Source organism: Macaca thibetana, chromosome 2 (genome assembly GCF_024542745.1).
Source record: "Macaca thibetana thibetana isolate TM-01 chromosome 2, ASM2454274v1, whole genome shotgun sequence".
Lineage (NCBI taxonomy): Eukaryota > Metazoa > Chordata > Mammalia > Primates > Cercopithecidae > Macaca > Macaca thibetana.
The window spans coordinates 121,095,046-121,104,609 of record NC_065579.1 but is presented as its reverse complement, the minus strand read 5'-3'; the positions used below and the strand labels follow the sequence as shown (position 1 = coordinate 121,104,609).

General features: G+C 40.3%; 1 long non-coding RNA gene across 1 annotated transcript; it reads left to right on the top strand.

Annotated features, from left to right (window-relative positions):
- Nucleotides 1–437: 437 nt before the first annotated feature.
- On the top strand, nt 438–8,180 carry LOC126948884 (uncharacterized). Its single transcript, XR_007723565.1, has 3 exons — nt 438–547; nt 5,618–5,768; nt 7,954–8,180. It is a non-coding gene; the product is annotated as an uncharacterized LOC126948884 (long non-coding RNA).
- Nucleotides 8,181–9,564: the final 1,384 nt, after the last annotated feature.

Genomic DNA, 9,564 nt, shown 5'->3' with positions numbered 1-9,564 from the left:
GTGGGTGGAAGGTCTTGGGTGGGGGAGACAAGGCAGAAGTGAGTCGATGCCTTGGAGTTTAGGGACATTGGAAGAAACAGTGGGAAAAGGCTGCTTTTACCCAGAATTGTCCTTATGCACAATTGGAAAGTGGATGAAGTTGGAGTTTGAGCTGTCCCTTGTTGTGCTGGACCCCTGTTAACCTCAACAACGATGGCATCATGTTCAAGAAGCCAAAGAGACATGGAGCCAGCAGATGAGACACAGAGTTTTATTAGTGGGAAACTTACACGCAGGGACAGTCCAGCGGCGGCAGACTGGGCAGAAGAACCACAACCACTTGCAAAAAGCATGCAGTTTATATAGCATTTTCAGTTAGCACCGTCTGCCTAACAGTTTCCACCTGACAACCTTCAATTAACCCAAAACAAAGGGCCCGGATCCCCTGTACAGCTTACATTCCACAGGATGGATCCAAGGGCTTCAAATGTGCCTCACAGACAAGGAACAAATCTCCCAGTTGGCCACTCCTGGATTCCTTAGCTGGGAACTCCAGACACACATTCAGGTGCCATACAGGGTCATTTTCAGGGTAAGCTTAAGCAAGTTATTGCCGTCAGGTGTATCTGCCATACATCCCTCCACCCATCCCCTTTCTGGCCATCCTACCAACTCACTCCTCATTCTATATTCCACTCCCACCCTTCTCAATATTTACAGTCTCTCTTAATACAATCATGAGGGAAGTCTGGAAGTATCCCTTGAATCTAAAAATGCAGATGCCCTACACCTCATCTGTTTCCATCTCGGCATCATCCTACCTGCACCTTGACAAGGAGATTTGGTCTCATGTTTGTCACCACAAGCAATTGAAACAACTGGAATGTCTGGCAACAGATGAAATAAGGCATGGTAATTTTGTGTTGGTTCTGAGATATCTTGTTTGTAAAATGGTACTAATATTGGCTGCTTATTTCATGGAGTTCCTTGAAGATTAAATAAGAACAGTTCTTGGCAAACAGCAGTCTATAAATTTTAGCTACCAGTATGATTATTCTACTTTTTGCTACTACATGGAATACTGTGCAGCTGTTTTTTTTTTTTTTAAAAAAAAAAAGATCTATGTTCTTCTATAGTAACAATGATATTAAGGGCAAAAGAATGCAAATGAAAACAGTAAGCACAGTATACCATTTTTATTTTTATTCAAAACAGCACCAATTGCCTGCCAAGAGCACACTTGCCCAGCTTATCTCATTTTTACCAGCCTCTCAGACATTCAAGAGGAACTTGAAAATAGAAAATGTACGGGAATAGCATTTATATGTTTAAAAAATTCTTCACAAAACAAAATTGTACAGTCTTGGGATATACATATGTGTATAAAAACATAAAAAACTCTCAGCAAAAATACAGATCAAACTCCTAAAGAAGTAAAGTGAGATCAGGCACGGTGGCTCACGCCTGTAATCCCAGCACTTTGGGAGGCCGAGGCAGGCGGATCGCTTGAGGTCAGGAGTTTGAGACCAGCCTGACCAACATGGTGAAACCCTGTCTCTACTAAAAATATAAAACTTAGCTGGGCATGGTGGCGTGCACCCATAGTGCTGAGGCAGGAGAATTGCTTGAACCCAGGAGACGGAGGTTACAGTGAGCTGAGATGGCACCACTGCACTCCAGCCTGGGTGACAAAGCAAGACTCCATCTCAAAAAAAAAAAAGAAGAAGAAGAAAAGTGGATGAAATGTGGGGCTTTTTGTGTTTCTTTAATCTCTTAAAAAATTGAAGGGGTGTGGGTTGGGGTTAGAGGAAGGAATGATTTCAGTCTCATTCTTAATGGTTTTTGTTTTGTATAGGAGTATATACTTATATACCTGTTACTTGTGCCATCAAAAAATACTTCAAAGGAGAAGGAGCAACCCGTGCTCAGGTGTTCACTTTTAACCAAGTCAGGTGTTCGTTCTTGAGTAGGCATGACCTGAATCTTACAATCTCAGAAGAGGAGGGCCCCACAGTGACCTTCTAGAACAGGTGTGTGATTTACACGTGAGGGAACCGAGGCAACTAGCTTAAGGTCACATAGCAGAGGCAGTAGGGAGGGAAGAGGGGACAGAAGGAACAGGTGGCCAGCGTTGGGGTAGGGAGGAGTAGTTGGATAAAAACTAGCTAATGTTGCAGAGCAGCTAAGGTTAAGGGGGCCTGGAGGCTGGAAGAAAGGAAGATGAACTAGAAGGATGGTAAAAGGTTTTGTAGCTGAAGCACACAAAAGTAAAAATGTAGCATGCAAGTTTCTCAGGCTTTTCTCTTCCCACTGCTTACTGAGCTGAGTGGCTTCTGGGTTTGCCTGCTCGCCATCTAGGGCCTTTGGTGGTGTTAATGCTGGGAACAGCAGAAAGATAATTTTAAAAATCCAGAAAAGCTTGAAATCTTTACATTATAAAAGACCAAGACTCTCATGAAAGAAAATACCAGATCCAAAATGTCAAAAAATATCCAGAAAAATCTTGAAATCTTACATTAGAAAAGACTACGACCCTCATGAAAGAAAACACCAGATCCAAAATGTCAAAGGTCAGAAGTCAAGAAAGAACCATGCTAGAGGGAGTCTGGAAAGCGTGGAGATTTTAGGGAGATTTAACAAGAGTTGGCTGCACTCCAGAGACAATGGGATAAAAGGCAGAAAAGAGAACGTTATAACATTTCTGTGAGTTAAAAATGTAATCCCCTTTGCTCATTGTTTCTCGAGACTTCAGTAAAAATTTAAATTGTTCTTCGATATTTTCTGAATGTCAGACTTCATGCTGAATTGTAATGTATTGAATGGGACAGTAGACCAAGTTCCTAATGATGGCACTAAAAATTACCACTGCTGATGGAACTGGAAGGAGATAAACAACACTCTGAAATGCCAAGTTAGTATTAGGAGTATTAGAAACAGATCCTCTCTCCAAATTGTATCTCCCAACCATCTTCACTCCTTTCTCTCATCCCTTTGTTTCTCAGGCAAATATAAAAATGACATGGTGGTCATATAAAGTCCACAATTGAAACCACTTTTTTTCCAATGTGATTTTTAGAAAGGATTTCATAACAGCACCATTTGCCTACCAGGAACACGCTTACCAATTTTTGATTCTCATCTCCATAAGCCTCTGAGACTTTCAGTGAAACTAGAAAATGGAAATATGTAAAAACAGCACATGTCAAATCATCGCAACTTGGAAGAATAAAATATTCTCTCTCTCTCTCTCTCTCTCACACACACACACACACACACACACACACACATGAGGAAGGGGGAAAAAAACCAACACATGTCCTCCATTTGTGCTGGCAGAGTACCAGGTGGGGGTGTTTAGGGACTTACTAAATTTGGTGCCCTGTTGAAAGTGTAAGGTTTTTCTACTTTGTTACAAGCAGCCACTGCAGAGTGTTGGTTTATCCGCCCTTGGTGACCTCAGCCTGGTGAATGGGTTTTATGTACTGCATTTTCCAAACAGATCAGAATATGCATTGATGTTTATGTGCCAAAAATTACCTGGGTGGCACCTTCCTATAAGAATGGAAATGATTCTCCTGAATCCCGCACACGTTGAACGAAGAATAAACAACCTTATTGAAAGAGTCTACATGACCTGGAATGCTAAAAGCCTTTGGTTTGCTTGCTGTAGTACAAAAATATGAGAAATATTTAATGTTTAAAAATACACAATGGTATCATAATTTTGCTGCAGGTTCAAAGGCAGCACAATATAACTTAGTGTATTTAAAATGTAATGTCATTGTATATTTTCAAAATGCAAACAGCAGAGAGTTTGATAAATAGCTAGAGAGCACCAGACCATATCTTATCCTTATAAAAGTGTCTCCTATGAATGCTCACTGTATCTGTCAGAACATTCTTAATATGCTCCATAGCTGAATGTGCAGACAGCAACTCTATAGAAATGTATACACCTACTTGGTGTGCGGTCTATGTCGATTCCAAGTGAAGCTTTTATAAACTTCAGATGCCCAGCCTTTTGCTTTTGGAAACACATCTAAATGTTTATAATTTTCTAGATCTCTTCTATACCCAGGGTTTTAAAAATTTTATTTTTGACACAATATTCCTGTTTTTTAAATAATCAAACCAAGTTATTTATAATATATCTTGATCTGTTTTAATCTGTGTTTGATGTTTAATTGTGTATTTAAAACTATATGGGTTTTATATCATAAAATTGATATATGGTCATTATAAAATAGAATTTGTATAGTGTATATTTAATTCAACCACAAGTAACAAAGACATAAATATGGGGATTTATCGGCTCTTGTAAAGCCTGGAACCAGGAACCAGGCGGCAGAGCAGCACTATCTAATAGAACTTTCTGTGATGATGGAAATGTTCTATTATTTGTCTTGTCCAGTTTAGTAGCCACTAGTCACAGGTAGCCATTGAGTACTTTAAATGTGGCTTAGTAGGGTTGAAGAATTAAACTTTTTATTTTATGTTATTTTAATTAATTTAAAATATTCATATGTGGCTACTGCTACCATCAGAGAAAATGGCAAAAGTGGTAGCAGGTTGGTATGAAGGAGACTCATGGTCCTTCATCCTAGTGTTCTCCCGTCCATGGCTTCTGCCCTCCAGATCTCCTCATGGTCCAAGATGGCTGCCAGGACCATACCACGAATCCACATTCCAAGCAGCAGAAAGTAACATAGGCAAAAGGGCAAGTCCCTTCCCTTTCTAGAAGGCCTTTTTAGCTGTCATATACAACACTTCTACTTGCCTAGAACTTAGTCTTATGACTACATCAAGCCATAAGAAGTCTGGAAAATATTTGGGGTTTGTTTTCTATGTGTTTTTGTTGTTGTTGTTGTCGTTCTGTTTTGGTTTGATTTTGTTGTTTTTTGACTGAAGAAGGGATTCGAGGGCAGGTAGTTCACAGGCCCTGCCACAAAAAGTTGCACAGTTCATCATTCCCTCCCATTCCTGCAATCCCCAACCCAAACCCCTTACTAGTCCTCAGAGATAACTGCCATTAATAACATTGGTTGTAACCATCTGGCAAATTCATTTGTACACAAACGTATACTGTTTTTACATTATGCATTATTTACAACATATCTTGGATGGCTTTCGATGATAGTATATATAGATCTACATAGTTCTACTTCATTCAATACACAATAAATTCCACGAGGGCAAGAACTGGGCCTGCTGTATTCGTCTTTGTGCCCTACGTATAGTAGACATTGAAAGAAATCAGCACCACTGTGTCTCAATTTATAGATGTACCATAATTTATTTAATCCATTCTTTTATCCTAACCCTCCAAATAACAAACCCTCCCGAGAAAAAACAACTTTGCTTTATTCTCAGTGAACTCTGCAGCATTAACTAAATTAGCTATGCCCCTGACAATCTAATTTTCTAATTGTCTTTCCAATCAACTGCAAAAATTGATTGTCTCCACTCTTTTGTGATTTGATTCTGTTGCTATAACAACTCAAAAATATGTATCCGTGTATCTGTTACTCCAGCCATGAAGATATGTGTGGATTTAGAGGCAGCACCAGCTAAGGAAAGAATCAAACTGGTTAAAAATTCTCTTAAGAAAAGAAATAAATCACTTCTTTGTGTTTTCCAGACATCCCCTAGTACAGATATATTCTACAACTGGAGAAAAATGGTTATGATTAAGGCTTAGAAGTGGAGTGCAGTGAAGGAACTTTAGGGAAGGCTGACAACCACCCCCTCTGCTGATCCCGGTGGAATTTTGCATGGATAATGAGTAAAAAGTATAGCTGAAGAAACAGAGAGATAGTTTGGCAAACAGGAAAGAAGCAAGAACCCCTGACTTCATTTTCTTATCATTCAAAGGGTGACAGTGTCCCTTGCATCGTGTCCAGCATCATGGTGTGATTCAATGAAATCATCAATGTACTTACCTATCATATGTTGCCTGGCACATAGCAGCACTCACACAATCAGAGCTGTGGAAAATATTCACGTGTTTCCCACACACTGGAATGGGTCCTAAGAATCACTGAGTCCATTTAGGGAGAGAGATTTTTCTTTTTTTTCCCCTTTTTGAGACAGAGTCTCACTCTGTCACCCAGGATGGTGTGCAGTGGCGCGATTATCAGCTCACTGCAACCTCCACCTTAGGGAAAGAGATCTTTACAACAGTCTCTACCATACTGAGTAACTGAGACTGTTAGGGCCTGCAATGCAGCATATTTTCATTTCTCTATAAAGGCATCCTTACTGATATATAGTCCATACCTATTTGGGTATCCCCTTTACTAATTGATTAAGGCATTCTTGATACCTAGAGGACATAAAGACCAGCGCAATATGCAGGATAGCGGCAATCCACTAGGCCAGAAAGAAGCTCCACATTACAGACACCAGGAATTGTTTCTAAACCAGAGATCTCTCTCAGTCATCTGCACCAGAAATCTTTAGAGCTACTAGTTAAAATGTAAATTCCTGGGGCCCAATTAAACATGCAGAATCAGCATTCATAGGGGTGAGGTCTACAGGCGTCCAATTTAACAAGGTCATTTTTGTGCATAGAAAAATTTAAAAATCATTGTCCAAGAGGGACTTAAATTGAATAACTAAATTGAATAACTGGATGCTTTTTAGAACCTATCTTGTTGAAGTCACAGAGCTGACACACTAGAATACAAAGAGGAGCAACACAGGTACCCTCTCCTCAAGAACACAGTGTCCTGAGCACAGAATGGAGATGAGTAGGAGAAGAAACAGCAGAAAGGAAGGAGGGATTAACTCTTTAAGACATTGCTAGGGAAAGCTTTAAAGAACAGGTGATATCTGAGCTAGGCTTTAAAGGCTAAACAAGAGTTCACCAAGTTGCCGAGCTGGCACAATACATATTTTAGGGAAGTATTTCTCAGACGTTACTGCATATAGGAATTGCCTGGGGAACCTGTTAAAATGCAAGCTCTATTTCAATCAGTCTGGGGTAAAGCTCCCAGATGGTGCTGATGTTCCATGGACCACATTTTGAGTAGCAAAGCTCTAGAGAAAGAAATGGCATAGTCATAATGAATCAGACAAGTGTGTATTAGTATGTTCTCATGCTGCTAATAAACACATACCCAAGACTGGGTGATTTTTAAAGGAAAGAGGTTTAATGGACTCACAGTTCCACATGGCTGGGGAGGCCTCACAATCATGGCAGGAGGCAAAGGAGGAGCAAAGTCAAGTCTTACATGGTGACAGGCAAGAGAGCATGGGCAGGGGAACTCCCCTTTATAAAACCATCAGATCTCATGAGACTTATTCATTATCATGAGAACAGCACGGGAAAGACCTGTCCCCGTGATTCAATTATCTCCCACCAGGTTCCTCCCATGACACATGGGAATTATGGGAGCTACCGTTCAAGATGAGATTTGGGTGGGGACACAGCCAAACCATACCAGTTTCCATTCTTCTGATAGTGAGGCAGGAATTACATAGTTTGTTGCCACCTTTTTGACTTCTCTTATGGAGAACCAATTGACCTCTCCCCTTCTACTCGGGAATATCATTAACCATCATTAAATATATCCCTTAGGCATCTCACCCTAGACCCTGCTACGTGGAGTTACCTGAGGAAAAAGCAACTCAATCTAAAACCAATATCAGCAATTCTAAGCATTCAGTAAACTGGCCAGTACACTTTAGTGGTTATTGTTTTACATCTATTTTCCTATATCTTTTACTCTTCTGTCCTTCACCTCAGCCACAGATTTACTTCTTTTTTTTTTTTTTTTTTTTTTTGTATCCTCAAATTAAGGAACAACAGAACATACTTTCTCCAATACAAATTCTCAGTGCTCCCCAGGTCTCAACTGTATGCCACACCTCGGGGAAGCTGCCAGAGATTGACTCTCTCTTTGACTTTGTTATGTTCTCAGAAATTCCCCCTGTAATTACAGCTCTAAGCTTAACCTTTCTCCTGATCTCTAGACTGTCCTGCCAACAGAGATACAGTGAAACGGTATGGAACATACACAGTGGAACAGAGGATACTAATGGAACAGTGTTTATAAGCACAAAGTTTGGGAGTACACAATCCTAGATAAAATCCTGGCTCTGGAATTAACTGCGTGACCTTAGGCAAATTACTTCATCTCTTTGAGCCTCGGTGTCTTCCCATATACAATGAGAATAATAAAAGCCCTTATCTCATAGTATTTCTGAAAGAGTTAAAAAACCAAACCTAAGTAAAGGCCCCAGTACCTGGGTTGTCAGAGTTTTTTAAAAAAAAAAGTTGTAGCTATCATCATAATCAGACTCACTCTCCCTACTGTATAACCTCCACCATCACCTCCATTTCAGTTCCAATCCCTGTACTGACCCAGATGCCCAGTTCACATACCCGAACACCCTACATCCGTTCACCTTCACAGTGCCTTCTATTACCCATAGGTACTACCCTGTTTTTTTTGTTTGTTTGTTTGTTTGTTTGTTTTTTGTCTGAAGCCATTTTTCTGCTTGTGTATTGCTTCTAAAAGACTCAATCTTGTTTGCAGAGAAGGACAAATATACACACATAAGCCACGTTTGCTATCTCACCATGTTTTATTATAAGCCTTATAGACAATCACAACAGGCGAGGGAAAAGGCAGCCTGGGAGAAAATATTCCTCGATGCACTTGCCAAGCCAAGGTGTGGCCATGACAACCTGTGTACACACGTGGATACCACTGAGATTTTTCTGTTTAGGATTTGGCTTGCGTAACTACTGATCATATCTAATCTGTCTCATATAGTTGAAGTAATTAGCCAACTACCGCTCTGTGTCCTGCAGTGCACTTGCATATTGCCACAATGACAGGCATTCCAACCTTTTGCAAGTTTGTCACTTATATCAAGATGGACTGAGGACACTTAAGCTGAATCTCGAAACACTTAAATAGTCAACCAATTTATTGTGAAATCAGTTCGCCCTTCCACACTTAACTCTGTAAGTGTCTCAATTCATCATATCTGGAGATTCAATGTAGCACATGTGTTGGAAAGGAGAATTTTTTCTTTGTGCAGCATGTTGTCTTTTCTCCTGGAATAGGACAATGGGTAAGTAATGGATTATCAGAAGAAGAGAGAAAACTGACTTCCAATTAGTTTTCTTCCTCCTAGTGATTTAGGAGAGGTGAACTTTACTTCCTAAGCTGGTATTTTTCAAACTTTCAAAGATTCATTCCAAAAAATGTTCCTGTGAGCCTCCTCTGCATGTGAATAGGATACGCTGGGGATATACTGATCCCAGCGCACCTCCAGGATTTCTCTGTACAAAGGTCCATGGGCAGCATCTGACTGGAACTGAGAGAGCCGTGGCACCTTCCACAAAGGCTCATGTGTACAGCAAGGGTGTGCACCAAAAGGTGCTGTTTCTCCTTTAGTTACTTATTTGAGGCAATTTGGGGTGAAGGTCCTGACCAGCATCATTTCAACTCCATTTTCCTACTATGAGCCTTAGAAGAGGGGCTGAAGCTACTCCTTGGCTCTGCTACTAATAGTTAAACAAAACAAACATGATGCCTCCCATCACAGGGCTTATAGTCTAGTGAGGGAAGA